Source organism: Puma concolor, chromosome C1, assembly GCF_028749965.1.
Source record: "Puma concolor isolate L17-30 chromosome C1, mPumCon1.1.hap2, whole genome shotgun sequence".
Classification (NCBI taxonomy): domain Eukaryota; kingdom Metazoa; phylum Chordata; class Mammalia; order Carnivora; family Felidae; genus Puma; species Puma concolor.
In genome coordinates, this window is record NC_141674.1 from 86,508,560 (window position 1) to 86,525,759 (window position 17,200).

The 17,200-nt window shown below is 38.5% G+C and overlaps 1 long non-coding RNA gene across 1 annotated transcript in view; it reads right to left on the reverse strand.

Annotated features, from left to right (window-relative positions):
* LOC147578201 (uncharacterized) overlaps positions 1 to 17,200 on the reverse strand; it is a 66,389-nt gene that overhangs the window by 33,197 nt on the left and 15,992 nt on the right. The window lies entirely within an intron of this gene.

Sequence of the window (17,200 nt, forward strand, 5' to 3'; positions counted from 1 at the left end):
AAAATAACACCAGCATTCTTCACACAGCTGGAACAAATAATCCTAAAATTTGTATGGAACCAGAAAAGACCCCGAATAGCCAAAGCGATCTTGAAAAAGAACACCAAAGCAGGAGGCATCACAATCCCAGACTTCAAGCTATACTACAAAGTTGTAATCATCAAGACAGTATGGTACTGGCACAAGAACACTCAGATCAATGGAACAGAATAGAGAACCCAGAAATGGACCCACAAACATATGGCCAACTAATCTTTGACAAAACAGCAAAGAATATCCAATGGAATAAAGACAGTCTCTTCAGCAAGTGGTGCTGGGAAACTGGACAGCGACATGCAGAAGAATGAACCTGGACCACTTTCTTACACCATACACAAAAATAAATTCAAAATGGATGAAAGACCTCAATGTATGCCAGGAAGCCACCAAAATCCTTGAGGAGAAAGCAGGGAAAAACCTCTTTGATCTTGCCCACAGCAACTTCTTACTCAACACGTCCCTGGAGGCAAGGAAAACAAAAGCAAAAGTGAACTACTGCCACGTCATCAAAATAAATAGCTTCTGCACAGCGAAGGAAACAATCAGTAAAACTAAAAGGCAACCACCGACAGAATGGGAGAAGATATTTGCAAATGACATATCAGATAAAGGGTTAGTATCCAAAATCTATAAAGAACTGATCAAACTCAACACCCAAAAAACAAATAATCCAGTGAAGAAATGGGCGAAAGACATGAATAGACTTCTCCAAGGAAGACATCCAGATGGCCAACAGACACATGAAAAAATGCTCAACATCACTCATCGTCAGGGAAATACAAATCAAACCCACAATGAGATACCACCTTACACCTGTCAGAATGGCTAACATGAACAACTCAGGCAACAACAGACGTTGCTGACGATGCAGAGAAAGAGGATCTCTTTTGCATTGTTGGTGGCAATGCTAGCTGGTACAGCCACTCTGGAAAACAGTATGGAGAGTCCTCAAAAAACTAAAAATAAAACTACCCTACGACCCAGCAATTGCACTACTAGGCATTTATCCAAGGGATACAGGTGTGCTGTTTCGAAGGGACACCTGCACCCCCATGTTTATAGCAGCCAAAGTATGGAAAGAGCCTAAATTTTCACTGATGGATGAATGGATAAAGAAGATGTGGCATCTATATACAATGGTGTATTACTCGGCAATCAAAAAGAATGAAATCTTGCCATTTGCAACTACGTGGATGCAACTGGAGGGTATTATGCTAAGTGAAATTAGTCAATCAGAGAAAGATAAAAATCATGACTTCACTCATATGAGGACGTTAAGAGACAAAACAGATGAACATAAGGGAAGGGAAATAAAAATAATACAAAAACAGGGAAGGGGACAAAACAGAAAAGACTCATAAATATGGAGAACAAACTGAGGGTTACAGGAGGGGTTGTGGGAGGGGGGATGGGTAAATGGGTAAAGGGCACTAAGGAATCTACTCCTGAAATCATTGTTGCACTATATGCTAACTAATTTGGATGTAGATTTAAAAAAATAAAAAATAAAACAGGTTAATTAAAAAAAAAAAGAATCCTTGCAAGGACACCCTAAAGAAATCATCAAGTTTTTATGGCTTGTGGCAGTAAAGAGATCCAAAAAGAAGAGTACAGTTGACAATCGAACAATGTGGGGTTTGGGGTACTCACCCCCCCAACATAAGGTCAAAAAGTTTTGAAACCCCAAAAACTTAACTACTAACAGCCTATTTTGGTCAGAAGCCTTATCAATAACATAGTTGATTAATACACAGATTTTATGTTATGTGCTATATTCTTAAAGTAAGCTAGAATAAAGAAAACGTTGTTGAAGAAAATAATAAGGAAGAGGAAATACACTTACAATTACTGTACTGTAAAAAAAATCTGCATTTAGGGGCACCTGCCTGGCTCCATCAGTTAAGCGTTGGACTTCGGCTCAGGTCATGATCTCACAGTTCATGGGTTCAAGCCCCACCTTGGGCTCTGTGCTGACTGCTTGGAGCCTGGAGTCTGCTTTGGATTCTGTGTCTCCCTCTCTCTCTCTCTTCCCCTTCCCTGCTCATGCTCTGTCTCTCTCTCTCTCTCAAAAATGAATAAACTTAAAAAAAATTTTTTTTAATCTGCATTTGGGTGGGTCTGCACTGTTCAAACCTGTGTTGTTCAAGGGCCAACTGTAATGACAAGAATCAATATCGGTTATGGCTATGAAAGTGAAGATTTGAGGAGGTAATACTCCTTCAAGCCAATTTGTAGATGCCTCATTCGGAAACTTTTGGTAAAGGTGATGAGTACCTGTCTCCAGAAAAGTGCATGCACGTCTGCACACGTACACACACACACACACAATTTTGCTTGTCATTTCAGAAGATAACTAGCATTCCAGAGACTCTCCCTCCACCAATGGATCAGGATTTGGATGATGAACCCCAGTCTTCTGGGACATAAAATGACTTAGGCTTAGTGATTGCTCCCTGAAAACTCACAGTTTCTTATTTTAACAATCTTTGCTTTCTTTTTCCATCTCTATTCTCGTTTATGCTTAAGTGACAAATTTTGCACGATGTTTTCCTAATTATTGGTAATAATAAACCAACAAGAAAACATAAGAATAACTTTTTTTCTGTCTTACTGTGCCTGGTCTTCTAGTGGTACATTAACCAGCAGTAATAGTTCAGCTCTCACAGTTGGGATTGGCTTTCCACTTAAAACTAATTACCACATTACAAAGGAATAGATGAATATAAAAATAAAGACAGCAGACATGCCGAGCGTCATACCACACTCAAGGAAGGGCACAGAAGTGAACAGACAGAAGTGCTAAAAATAAAGTTTTAAATTTAACGATAAGATATGGGGAAGGTTTTTACCGTGTTCATTAAAGTAAAAGGCTTAACACTAACTTGTTATGTTTCTCATATTAAAAATGCGATTAAAGTGCCACTCATGACATGTATTTGTTAAGAAAACACTAATAACTAAGCTAAACTAAAAAATAACTCCCACTGGTCAAAGCATGATATGGCTAATCTCCCAAGAGTTAGGACTTACATTGCGTTTGCTTGGGTGGGCTGGCTAATTATTCAAAGAAATGTGCATGTAAACAGGATTGACAGTAGAAGGCAAAACTTCAGATATCAGATTACCCAGGAAGAATTTTTTTAATATAGTTGCCTGGGCCCCTCTACTTCAGTTAAGTCGGAATCACTGTGTGTGAGCCCACAAGGCAGTGTTTATTGATGTTCCTCTGGCCATTCTAATGAGTAGCCTGAGTTGAGACCCATCAACTTTGGATTTAAATGTGGTCATTTTGATGGTCTTTGTGATTGGAGCCCCTTGTTTGCCCTTTAGGGGAAATGGTGAAAGCTAAATCTTATATCCTTTGTTTTTGTAATAATTTGAAGATAGAGGCTGTGGGCCATCTTACAGGCATGTCCTGTTATAAAGGCTATTTTTTAATAGAGACTGTATGTGAAAATCAGTCTACTTGCAGATAAACAAACTTGAATCTACTTGAAATAAATCTCAAACTCTATGCAAATGGGCTGGATTTTCCACATGAGAAGTAACCTGGACAATAGTTGATATTCAAATGACTCTTGGCTTTCTCTAGTTTTCTCCTTCCTGCTTTGATTCTATCCTCACCCTAATAAATTCTTACCATAGGCTCTGTTTCCTATCATTTTTCATGACATACATTTTCCTTTACATTTAGAAAAAATAATTGTATTCAATCTTTATCTATTATTTAATATCCATTTCCTTTAACTCTCTTTTCCTGATAGCTTTTCACCTCCTTTTTTCTCAGCTCATGTCAACTCACATTGCTTGAGGTTTTCTTTATAGATTCTGCCTCAAAAAAATCCTATGGGTTACAATTAAGCATCTGTTCTACAGACTTTGAGTCTAAAACAATTCACGGAAAAGTTATTTGTGTTCAGTTTGTGAAGGTTAAAGGACTCTATGCTTTAAGAGGTGTCCAATGACTTATTCAAATGAAAAATAAAGTTTTAAATTAGAGAGAAGCTATTATTCTCCAGAGTGACAGTCACCCTATGAACCAATAGTTTGTGGGGAACCAAGTTTACAGCTAGCAATTGATAACATTGATAATGGGTATAGTTGAAGTATCTGTGTCACTAATTAAAAAGAGACATTGTGATGCAAAGAGAATCAGACTGGGACTCCTATGATTTGTTTTCAAATTCTACTCTACTGCTTCCCAATAGTGTCACCTTGGGCAAATTCTTAACTTTCTGGGTGCAATTGTTTGGAAATAGCTCTAGAGTTGAAGGCAGAAGATCTGGGCTGAAGCCATAGCTAGTCCTCCTACAGACCTTGTGACATAGAGCAAGTTACTTAAACTCTCTGTGCCTGTTGAGAATAAAACCGACCTTACTTCACTGGGTTGCTGTGAAAAAACTGAATGAGATAATAAGGAACGAATGGAACAGAAACTCAGTAAATGATTGGGGTTATTTTAAAGCATATCACTTTGCAGTGCCCATGGACTAATTAAAACAAAGAACATATTTGGAGTCAAGGAGAAATGGACAGCTCTGTGTGTTATTTAACTTCTCTGAGTTTGTTTCCTCTCTAATGAGAACTAATGAGAATTATGTAAAAGCATTATGTATATCGACCTTGATCTCATTGGTATGTGGGAATGAATGAAGTCAAATTATGAGTATATTTCATTAGCTCTTGCCTCCACCTGCTTCCTCTTTATAGCATCCATTCTTCATGGTGGCAGAGATCTATCCACTCTTCCATAGCCCCTGGCTCACTTGCATTTAGGCAAGGGTATAGCACTTCTTCTGACCATTGGCTTGGAAGTATCAGTGCCATGTTTGTTATGACCACCTACCCTCTCCTGACTAATACATTCATATTTTTGCCTACAAACTTTCTGGGAGTAATAGTGAATTTCTAAGAGCACAAATGAACATCTCCAGTCAGTTATCATGAGACATCCAACAGATCCCACTGTTACTTCTTACATGTCTGCTACATCTCACCAGAGGGCTATAGTCACTTGTCATTCATTTCTCCCTCGGTGTGCTAAAACTATTTGTTGGATTGTGCTAAATACAGGCATACCTCTCTTCTCCGTTTTGTGTTACGCTGTACAGAGGATGACAAATACTTTGTTGAATTTTAGTGGAAAAGCTCTTTTCATGCATACTCTCCCTTGGCTCTTTCTCCCTGACCAAAAAGGGTCCATGGGCAAGGCAGATATCTAAGTAACACAGTAGTCAGTACTCACAGTATTGAGTACACTCAGACTGTCTCCTCTCTCCTTTTCTTCTGATGATCAAGCCTTGATTCAGCACATAATGTCTGGCTTTTTCTTCCCTTAGGACAAATTGTTTTCCAGGAGGATCTTCAGCACCTTCATGAAAACAGATTTGCCAAAGTCTATTCCAATACACCTGAACTGCTTAGGTGGATGCACTTAGCCACAAGCTGAGCTATCCACTTGTGCACACAAAATGTCATGTATGTAAAAATCTATTGGAGCACTGGGGACCAGATGACACGGTGGTGTCACAGGTAACAGCTTGAGTGGCAAATTTATTTTTTTCTTGTTTCTAAGGTTTAAAAGCTTATTTCTTTCCTCTTCACCTTCCCGACTTCTCATTCTTTTGTTTCACTATTGTCAGAGAGTTTATTTCAGTTTATTTCTCTAAACCGAGTTATTCAGTTTATTTTTATGCAGAAAAGTGTAGCCCTTCCTGGCTGCTGGGTTGGATTTATTTTTATATTTGATAGCAATCAGGTCAAAGAAGATGGTCTCAGAATGTCTCACATCCGGACCAACTCACCCACTAAGATTTTAAACTTTGTTCTTTTGAAATGTTGATAAACACAAGTGTTAGGGGATTTTCTTCCAGTTTTCATCAGATCTGAATCTTAAGATTTTTTGAATTCCATGAATCAGGGGAACTTCCCGAGAAAAATGGGAGCTTTTGAGGCTACAGGGATTTTAAAAGGGTTTTGATCTTTCTTTCAAGATACTCTTCAAGGAATATGATGTGTGGAAGCTTCACTTGGCTGATTTATTACTATCAAGGTGAATTGTTTCATTTTTTTTAGACAGCCCAAAAATTCCCAAAAGGGAATTTTTTGACACTTTTAAGTGATGAAAATCTAAAAACAATGTGTCTCAGTATAATAAGGATTTGGGTGTTACTCTTTCCTCTGTTAAGAGAATAAACAAGTCCATTCACAAGCTGCCATTAAATGAAAGTATTAATATCAATGGAATTTGAAACTGAGTAACAATAATAATTGACATAATGTTGCTTTTCCTGATATTTTCTGGGCTTCTTTGTTGATTGGAAGTTTTACTGCAAAATGCAAGCCTAAATAATAAACCTATTTAAGGAGAAGAAAATTTATTTAACCAAAGTGACTTATATGTTAAAAAAAAAAAAAAAAAAAAGAAGCCGAAGCCCAGAGAGTTTACATTTACCCAAAGACACAAGGCTAGTTATTGAAAGACCTGCATTCCTAGTTTCTATTCAGTAGTACATAAATAGCTGTTTGCAATAGGCATTGGTTTGTGTTGTAAACATTTATAATCACACAAAACTTAGCAGTAAGTTTGGAAATACTGCACATACACTGTGAATATGTAACAAGTCCAGCCTACCTTTCTTTGCCACAATGTTGTTACAGCTGCAACGATCCTCCCCTCTTGCTAAACATGAGTTAAGAAAGGGAAAGGGGTAAGAGTTATAAGACAAGAAAAGTGTCACAACCTGCATTTAGGAGAGAAGTACTAGGAAACTATCCAAGCTCAAAGAAGCCGTCCTCTTTTCTGAGACTCCCAAAGGTCCCATGCTGTTGACTTTATGGACTCTTCACCACCAAACGAAGAACATTCACAATTCCTCCCAACTTCACGGGGACAAGTTGCACTTTTTATAGCAGCAGAAGCATCAGCCTCCTTACCAACTACAGAGGTTCAACTGAAACCTGAAATCATCCCAGACTAAGGTAAGGAACAAGCTTTGATGAGAAAAAGTGAATGTTACAATAACCCTAGCAAACGTGATGCCATGTATTTGAGGACATTGTTCTGCAGGGATAGAGAATTACAAAATTTTCCCTTGATATCCCTTCCCCTAATGTACTGAGCATAGCCCGAGTGTCCAATAAGCACATTTATTATGGAATGCTGTGCTGGGCGCCACTTGGGCACCATTTCAGACCCTCCAGCATCACCTCCCCTTTCAGCCACTGCTGCAGCCACCCGCCCAGGGTCTGTGTTAGCCAGTTTGGCACAGGAGCAAAATTTCTCTCTGTGTGCCTCTCACTGCCTGCCTTGCAAGAGCTTTTCTGCCACCTCAGGAATGGAACACCTATGGAAACCTGCTCAATACTTGTACCGGCCAGGGTTCAATCAGAGAAGAGCCATCAGGAGGTTTTATAGATATTTCCATTTGTTCCAAGGATTTGGCCTTGTGGATGCTGGTTAGGCTGTCACTGTAAGGCCATTGATCTCATGTCGGGGCTGATGTTTTCCTGTTTCTTTATTTCTCATTAAGCTGTCAGTGCAACAAAGGCAAGATCTTCACCATGTTTTTGATATATTCATTAATGCATCTCCACCATCAAAAAAGGTGTCTGGTAAAAAATATTTGCTAACTGAATACATTAACATGTGTGAGTTGATAAACAGGTCTAAACATCACAACTTGAGGTAGAAATAAACACTAACTTAAAAAGGATATACAGTCAACCCTTGAACAATGTAGGGGTTCAGAGCACTGACCTGGTAGAGTAAAAACTCCATGTAGAACTTGTGACCCCCCAAAACTTAACTACTAATAGCCTACTGTTGACCAGAAGCCTTCCCAATAACATAAACCATTGATTAACACATATTTTCTGTTACATGTATTATATACTGTATTCTTATAAGAAAGAAAGCTAGAGAGGGGTGCCTGGGTGGCCCAGTCGGTTAAATATCTGACACAGCTCAGGTCATGATCTCATAGCTTGTGAGTTTGAGCCCCGCGTCTGGTTCTGTGCTGTCAGCTCGGAGCCTGGAGCCTGCTTCAGATTCTCTGTCTCTCCTCTCTCTGCCCCTGCTCCACTCGTGCTCTCTCTCTCTTAAAAATAAACATAAAAATTGTTTTGAAAAAAAGAAAGCTAGAGAAAAGAAATTGTTATTAAGAAAATCATAAGGAAGAGAAAATACTGTTATAGTACTGTACCATAAAAAACCCACATAAAAGTGGACCCACGCAGTTCAAGCCCATGTTATTCAAGGGTCATTTGTACACAGTGGTTCTCCAAGCTTAAAAACTAGAACTGTTCTCCCTTACCATTTTGACAAGTAATCTGAGAAAAAAGAGATCATATTGAAATTTTCTGGATTTTCAGAAGACATCTAGCTCTTCCTAAAAAATTGCAAACAAATGAAAGTAAATAGTATAAAAGTTTTAAAGCTGTGTATGAAAGAAAATCAACCCTATTTTCTCCTATGGACAGATGCCAGATAGTGCAGTAGAGAAAAACCGGGAAAGCATAAAGCATCACCTGTCATTAAAGAGGGACCCAGAGTTGGTATAGACTGACCAAATGGGACATCATTCTAGTGTATTGTTCTGCCAAAATGGCAAACTAACCGCTAAACTTGGTTACGAAGGAAGTTGGAAACCATAATGTTGTTGATGGGCTACTCGAATCATTTTGCTTTCTTTTTAGAACAAAAGCTTAGTCGTGGAGTGGCGGGCTGCTTGACAATTATTTTCCAGACCTGTGGTACATTCAGTAGAGAGGTGTGCTTGACCAGAGGATATGTCCTCAGATATGGACAGACCTGATTATTCCAGTCTCTCTCGTGTACGTGCTGGCTCACCCTGTCTCGATGATGGCACATGTATAGTACCTCATTTATAATGTATTTGAAGCAACTTTTTGTTGAATTATGGTGGTCTGGGAATAGCCTTATAGTTTTTGGTATCAGATATGAATTTGGTCTTTGGGCATAGGCATGGCCACTGCTGAGTATTTCCTAGGTGATGAAGGAGAAGGAAGAGGATGAGGAGGAAAATGAGGAGGAGGAGAGAGAACAAGGAGAAATTGTACATTTATTGTGTTCCTTAGAGGTATCAGAGACTATGCTAAAAAGGTAGCGTTTATTATTTTGTAATGTTCTCTATAAAATATGTATGTGATTATACCCAGTTTACAGATGAGTAAGCAGAGCTTAGACAGCTAAAGAAACCTGCTTAAGGTGACAGACTAACAATTATGGAACAGAGACGCAAACACAAGTAGCCTGATTCCAAAACCTTTTCTCTTAAACGTTGATCTTTTCAATAGTGAACATTTAAAAACTAAGAAAAAATGTAGATTGATATAATAAACACCTATATGCCAATTACCTAGAATGAACATGTATTAGTTCATTGTTTTTGAAAAATCTTAGGCCACTCTTTCCTCAAACATGGTTGTGTGTTGGGGCACCTGGGAGTCTCAGTCAGCTAGCTGAGTGTCTGATTCTTGATTTCAGCTCAGGTCATGATTCCAGGGTTGTAGGATCAATCCGTGTGTTGGGCTCCATGCTAAGCGTGGAGCCTGCTTAAGATTCTCTCTCTCTCCCTCTGCCCCTCATACGCACACACTTTCTCTCTCTCAACAATAAAAACATGTTTGTGTGTCGCCCTGTCTCTCCCCTCCCTTTCTGGGATGCCAATTGCATGCATGTTAGACCATCTGATATTATATCACAATTCCTTATACTTTGCTCATTTTCTAAGATCATTTGTATCTGTCTTCCTCAATTTAGATAATTTCAATTAACTTATTCTTGCACAAAGTTCTTTCACACCCAGTTGCATTTGATGCAAGTGGATGTCTCCTCAGAACATTTCCTAACACTACACTCACTACCATTTCTCCTACTTAGATTTGAGATTAAATCCATTTGCCATCTCAGACAGTTGTCTGATAATTGTGACTACAATTCAGAACATTTCCTAGGCACTGGTATCAATAAGTACTGAAAATTTCTCAGATTAAGTGATATCAGAGACACCTGTTTAATTGCATATACACAATCTTGTTGAAGGAATGTAAGATATTAACATAGTAATAATAAAAGCTCCCATTTATTGAAATTATGAGCCAGGTGCTACACAATTTATTTCATATTTTCCTTATTATATAAGATAATCCTTATTATATAATATATAATCCTTATTATAATCTTGTTTTAGTATTACTGCAACCACTTTTTACAGATGGGAAATTTTTTAAGAGATTTCAACCAACTTTCTTAGGGCCACCCAAAGTGCAGATTCTAACTTCAGTCTGTCTCAACCATCACGATGTCCTAGCTTCTAAAAATTTAAGAGACACAGTGGTGACTTTCTAGATCATTTCTTCAGGGCTTACACACTTATCCTCCAGCTGCTGGAAAAATCAGTTACTGACTGCTCATAACTGCCTCTCTCCCTGGGTACTGTCTTGCTCAGGGTTCTGCCCCTCAGGGGGTAGCCAAGGGCCAATGAAACCCCTCTCCTTAAGTACCCCCTCTCCTTAATCCACTACATCTCTGAAGGGATATCCTGCTCCACAGCTCTTCATAAGATTGGCTGAAGCCTCAGTTCAACTATATTCCTGGTCAGTTTTCCCTTCTGCTGAGTCCTGATTCTTCACTGCCTTGTAACTATATCTCTTTAAAACACTCCCCCTAAAACCCTCTGCACAGCATCCCTTATGGACTGAATGTTTGTGTCCCCCAAAAATTCATGTGTTGAAAGTCTAACCCCGAATGTGATGGTATCTGGAGATGGGGTCTTTGGGAGGTAATTAGATTTAGATCAGATCATGAAGGGTGGGCCATTATAAGGTGTTAGTGCCCTTACAAAGAGAGACACCAGAAAGGTTGCGCTCTCTCTCTCTCTCAATTCCCCCCCCCCCACTGCCCCACTCTCTTTGTCACCATGGGAGGACATAGTGAGAAGGCAGCCATCTGCAAGCCAGGAAGAAAACTCTCACCAGAACCCAACTACGCTGTCACCTTGATCTCAAACTTCCAGCCCTCAGAACTGTGAGAAAATAAATTTCTGTTGTTTAAGCCACCCAGCCTATGGTGTTTTGGTCTGTTTTCAGACAGTTCAATTGAGGATATACCCACTTGGTATTATAGGTCTTGCTTTTCTAAATAGAATAAACTATTAAGAATAGTAATAAAAGTAATACAATTATACCTTATATGAAATAAAATAGCAATTTAAAGGAACAAGAAAAGGTTTTTTTAGCCATTTTATAACTGCATGGGTTAACTTCCCTGTCCCATGCCCTGCCTTCTTGCTCTTTTTAAAAAAAAATTTACCCTTTCATTAAAAACAAAAACCTGAGGCTCCTGGGTGGCTCAGTTGGTTAAGCACTGAACTTTGGCTCAGGTCGTGATCTCACCATTTGTGGGTTTGAGACCGGCATTGGGCTCTGTGCTGACAGCTCAGAGCCTGGAGCCTGTTTTAGATTCTGTGTCTCCCTTTCTCTCTGCCCTCCCCTGCTCACACTCTGTCTCTCTCCATCTCTCAAAAATAAATAAATGTTAAAAAAATTTTTTAAAAACCAAAAACATTATGATACAATATTTTATGTAATATTTTATATGTACAAATTATGTAACATGTATTTAAATTATAAAGCAAAATAATAAAATAAACACCTGTAAATCCATTACCTACCCTCAGAATTTTACTATTACCAATATCATTAAAGGCACCTGTTTTTCCCTTCCTGGTCCTATTGCCCTGTCTCTTTCTTTTTAGGGTTAACCAGTATCTTGAAGCTTGTGTTTACTTGCAGGCTTTCTATGGTTTCACCACAGAAAAACACATATTTTTGTTTTTGAAATGCATAAAGGTGACATATCACACTGTACAAATTGCTATCAGCATATCCTCACTAGAATGTAGGCTCCATGAGAACAAAGACATTCATCTGTTTTGTCCAATGATGTATCCCCAATGACCACAACAGGGCCTGGCACAGAGTAGAGGCTCAACAAATATTTGTTAACTGAATAAATGAAAAGCTGACTCTTCTAAAGATTTTCTGTCCTTCTCTTCCTAGCTGAAGTTTGACAGTTGAAGTTTGATAGTTAAGCTTAATTGTATAACCGATTGGGTGCTGATTGTCAGATGCTATTTTTAGTAGCTTACCACCCTCCCTAATGTAGATGCTTCCCTGGCCTGTGCATGAAGTAAACTGTTGTAAATAAACCCATTTCTTCCTGCTTATCTCCACTGTTCCATTATAAGTAGCCCAAGCCAGAAATAATTCTCTAGTACAATGCATTTTCCCCTAGTCATTGAAGTTCTTAGGATAAGACAAAAATCTGGATTTCCTTCCTTCTGCTGCTAACCCTCAGATTCTCCTATGCAAGAATACTTACATAACCCAACAGCTCAGTGGTTCATAGATGTGGCCAAATTTTAGAGTTACTAGGGACTTGTAATATACATGCTGTTTTCAATGTGCCATCACTGGCATACTTTATGCACCTTTTACGTAATTCATACTGCATAATTTCCCTGAGTCACATTTTTACTTACAGAGAGCTACTTCAGAGTTTTTTTTGTTTTTTGGTTTTTTTTTTTTTTTTTTGGTTAATGTGTATTTCCTATGTTTACTTTTCTTTATTTGTTTATTATAAATAATGTGTATTTCCTATGTTTGCTTTTCTTTGTTTATTACACGTTTATCTTTTCTTCCCTATTACTGGCATGAAGTCAAGTCCTGTGTGAGAAAACCTTCAACATATGGAATTGGTATTTGCTAAAGCATTTAACCCTAACCACATTTGGATACAATTCAAAGTTTTTTTGTGAGAGAATTGTACAGTGGAGGAGAAAGGTTGTTTCATGATTGTAGCAGTTTTTGGTTTTGGTGTTTTTACTGGTGTTTTGTAGTGTTGTCATGGACCTCTATTCATTGACAAGCCATTCTGGTACATTGTGCTTCACAAAACTGGAAATTCCCAAGGAATCTCCAGGAAAGCTTAATGCCATACAAAGGAAAAGAAAACTGAAACCAGGGAGTGTAATATGTGGGAAAAGAACCTAACAAAGTAGAACTGTGCTGTTTTTTAAAGGTTCACATGAGTTTGAAAGATATAATGACCTTGCCTCTTGGACATAAACATGCCAATTGTTCTCAGTGTTGCTTTCTCCTAGTCTTTCATCAATGAGCAGGTATCTCTTGAATACTCCTATTTGCTTAGCACTGCTTGTGACACTGTGGGGTATTCTAAAGAATAATCAATGTAGTCCCTGCCCTTCTGGAGCCTACAACTGAGTAGGAGGAATAAAATCAATACACTTAAGCCACAAGACAAAGCAAGATGGTACTTAATTACTGTAAGTGCTAAATTATGAGGTACAGACTAGTAATACTGTAAGGTTGATTGAGAAGGGATGCATGGGAGCAGAGGGCGGGCTCTCAGGGTTCTAATAATATTCTATTTCCCATTTGAGTGATGATCACCAGGGTGTTCTCTTTACAACCATTTGTTAAACTGTACACATAACTCTTATTTACTTTTGTTTATGATTCACAATAAAAATGATACAAGAAGAGGAAGGAGATGAACAGAGCCTAGAATAACTGGGACAAAAATGGGTGGAAGAAATAGGACTTAGGGTGGGCTTTAGAATTGGCCCACAGGAGAGAGCAGATAATACAAAAGCAAATGTGGCATGGTCGTGGGTGGGCAAGGTGCAGGGAGAGAGGGTACCCAGTGGAGAGGACCTGGGGTTTGGGGGTGGGGGTGGTTGGGAAGTGCAGTTGCTAAAATAAAGCTGTGTGCTTTGAGAGTCAGGGGTTAGAGGGCTGGAGGAGAGGACTTTGAGATGGGGGCAGAGGAGGTTAGCCTCTTGTACAGCAGGACATCAATACATTGCACGTTTTAAATTAGATGACAAACTGATAGCAGAAGAATTTGAGAAAAATTTAGTGTGGCTGTGGCATGCCTTTTAGAGGCTGGAGTGAAGAAGGGAAACAGAAGTTGAATCACGACAACAGTGAAGGCCACCTGTTAGTGTTGCTGGACAGGAGGAAGTAGATGTGAGAAACACTGTGGAGGAGAAATGTGCAGAACTGGGCAGCTGACAGGTGGGCGGAGGGTGGGCAGGATAAGTTAACCTCAGGGAAATGATGGCGCCAATGATAGAGTAATTGGTAGAAGTAGTTGGTTAAGAAGAGGGGGGGGTGCACCTGGGTGGCTCAGTTGGTTAGTGTCTGACTCTTGGTTTCATCTCAGGTCATGATCTCATGGATAGAGCCTCCAGTCAAGCTCTGTCAGCGCAGACAGTGCTCAACCTGCTTGGGATTCTCTCTCTCCCTCTCTCTCTCCCCCTCCACCCCACATGTCTCTCATTCTCAAAATAAATAAATAAATGAATAAATAAATAAATAGTTAAAAAAAAAAAGAAGAGGTAATTTTAGGTTTCGAAAACAGAATTTGAGGTGAGAAGGACAACAAAGCAGTGGCAGTGTGGGGACAGATCAAAAGCATATGGAGAAATTTTGGTAAAACATTTTCTAGTATAAGATACCACAACAACCAGAAATGAACCCACATCTTGTGTTATGTAATATATCTCATAAATCACCTAAACAATGCTTCTCTCACATTGAAGATAAGATGAAAACTCAAGGTGATTTCCTCTTCTTGAATATGATAGCTATGCCCACCAGTATTTCTGTCCCTTTCCATTTCTGACATTTCTGTGAATACCATCATTCAAAAGCAAGACTTGTATATTTTATTGGAATAAAAATAAATATTCTAGCTGATTGCAATTTCTATCAAAGATGAACTGTTGTTACCACCTTTTGAATCTTTTTGATTATGTGTCTTTTGAACAAATTTGGGGAATTATACTATAGAATTGCAAAACTCCAAAACTCCAAAAGGCAGATAGAATCAGAGGCAGATTTTGATTCAATAAAAAAAAAAAAAGCACTTTCTAAAAATACAAACTACCCATAAATGGAAAAAACTAATTATACTCCCTCTTCTGGAAATATTTTAGCAAAAGCCTGACTATCTGTAGAGATTCTATATATAGGATTCTTACTTTGAGTCGATGAGTGGACTAAAAGACATCTACAACACTTTTTATACTTATTCCTTTCCTCTTGCAGATTGAGGATAGGTGAGAAGAGGTTTAAATCATACCAATGGATTTGTTCATTTATTCATGTAAGCAATTTTTGTACCTTTCCTATGAACCAGGCACTGGTCTAGGTTCTAGGTTGCAATAGTGAAATAGACACTGACTAGGGCTTCAGCGAGTAGTCTAATAAGGGATATAGTGAACAGAGTGTTAAATGCTACTATAGAAGGTAAATACCTGGAACCCTGGGAGTGCAGAGTTCACTCTTATGGGCCACAGAAGACTTTAGGAATAAAGAACATATAATTTGAAACATCAAATGTTATACTGAACTAGATTTTTTTTTAATTTTGGGGGTTTTAATGTTTTACTTTATTTTACTATTTTATTTTATTTTATTTTGTTTTATTTTATTTTATTTTAGAGAGAGGGAGAGAGAGTCCCAAGGAGGCTCCATGGTGTCAGGACAGAGCCCTATACAGGGCTCAATCTCACAACTATGAGATCTTGACCTGAGCTGAAATCAAGAGTTGGATGCTTAACCAAGCGCCCCTGAACCATATTGTTGAAGACAGAAGAGGCTTAAGTTACTTCCTTGAGTATACTCGCCCAATGTGCACTCTCTGAACACAAAAAATTCTACAGTTATGTGTATTTTCAGAAAATAAAGCTTAAAAGAAGTTCTTTTAATATGATAATGAAAACTGTGGTCTTAGAAATGTGTTTTGGGTTTCCAGAAAACCTACATCCAGCTGAGACTGAAATATTTAAAAATCTAGATAAAATCCCTATGTAGTGGCATGATATTGCAAAGTAGTCACTGTTTGCCCCATATTACCCTTACCCCGAATCTCCCCTATCCAGGTTGCTAGCCTGGATTGTTCCACTGTGGCCAAAAAGAGGGGCAAGAAGGAATGGAAGGGGAGGGTGCTGCAGCACAACCAGAAAATAAGGACATCAAATTCTTGGCCAGCTAACTAGCAAGAGGTGGCTGTATAAATGTAGGAGAGCAGATACAGCCTGAGATGCTCTTAGTGAGGGGACTTTTGCCATAGGAACTAAGTTGTTACCGAAAAATAAAATTATTTTCTTAAATTCTCAGATCTGTGATCTGAGAACTTCACACTCAGTACTCAATATATATGAGAAGTTTGATGGTTAATGCCCCCAGATAACAATTGAAATGAAAATTATAACTACCAATCAATTACAGGTTTCTTTTGAGGGGAGAAGTGATGTTTTATAATGTTCTGTATTTCATATAGGACCTTGCACGGTTCTTAAAAGAGGCTGGAGGATTCAACACTACCTCAGGTCCTTTTGGAAAATGAAAATTTGAAATGCTGTGAAAAAGATGAATCAAAGTCAATTAAGAGTTTTACTTCAATCCTTTAGAGAAATAAATTAATACAGAAAAGTACAAAATGAAGGAAATCAGTTCATGGAAGGAAGGAACTAATATATTTTGATCTCCCACTATGTGCCAAGAATCATAATAGGAACACAATATATAATCACCCTAACCTTCCCAGCAACCCTGTAAAATAGATTAAATTATCCTCTTGTTACAGATGAGAAAAAAAAGACTAAGTGGCAGAGCCAAGATTTAAATTCAGATTTATCTGATTACAGAGCCAACGTTTTCTTGTAAGTGAAGATAAAAGATCCAGAGAATAATAGACATCTTGAGATCAAAGTTGTGGGGTTACCAATGCCAAAACATTATTCACAATACAATAATAGTAAGGGCAGTTATCAGAAAGAGGCATGAAGCAAAGAACACGAAAGATCAGGAAGAAAACAGAGACAGAAAACTAACATTTATTGAGGCACGTGGGTGGCTTAGTTTGTTAAGCATCCAACTTCAGCTCAGGTCATGATCTCATGGTTTCATGAGTTCGAGCCCTAAGTTGAACTCTGTGCTGACAGCCTGGAGCCTGCCTGGGATTCTCTCTCTCTCCTTGTCTCTGCCCCTCCCCCACTGCTCTTTATCCCTCTCAAAATAAATAAGCTTTATAGTAAAAAAATAA